Source organism: Cicer arietinum, chromosome 5, assembly GCF_000331145.2.
Source record: "Cicer arietinum cultivar CDC Frontier isolate Library 1 chromosome 5, Cicar.CDCFrontier_v2.0, whole genome shotgun sequence".
In the NCBI taxonomy this organism is placed as follows: Eukaryota; Viridiplantae; Streptophyta; class Magnoliopsida; order Fabales; family Fabaceae; genus Cicer; species Cicer arietinum.
Window position 1 is genome coordinate 38,076,744 of NC_021164.2, and position 606 is coordinate 38,077,349.

The window sequence follows — 606 nt, forward strand, 5'->3', positions numbered from 1 at the left end:
TTTTGGTTGTTGATATGTTTCTTTTTGTACATATTAGTTCTTATTCATTGTAGTTCGTCCAATAAGTACAATAGTCAAAATGCATAAATATTTTAGGCCATTTTTGTCTTTACTTTGTTTAAGGATTAGAGTTTAGGGTTTAGGTTTTAGGTTGTAGGGTATATGGTTTAGGGTTTAGGTTTTAGGGTTAGGGTTTAAGAATTAGGGTTTAGGATTCAGGGTTTAGGGTATAGATTTTGGGACATTTCTGTTTTTGATATATATTTTGTTGTCCGTTTTAGTTCTTATTCATTTTAGGATTTAGGGTTTGGGGTATGGGATATATAGGGTTTAAGATTAGCGGTTAAGGTTCTAGGTCTATTCTGGTCCATTTTGGTTTTTAATAAATGTAGTTTGTCGAATAAGTGCATAAGTCTTACTGGATATAGATTTTAGGTCATTTGGGTTTTTGATATGTTTCTAGTAAGACCCTAATTTTTAAATCCCAAATTCTACTATTTAAAGGTATTTTGGTGTTGAAGTTCTTAGGCTTTTAGCCTAGTTTTTGTTAATTAGTGGGTTTAATGCCAAAAATATATTTTAGGAAATTAGATTAAAATTATCCTT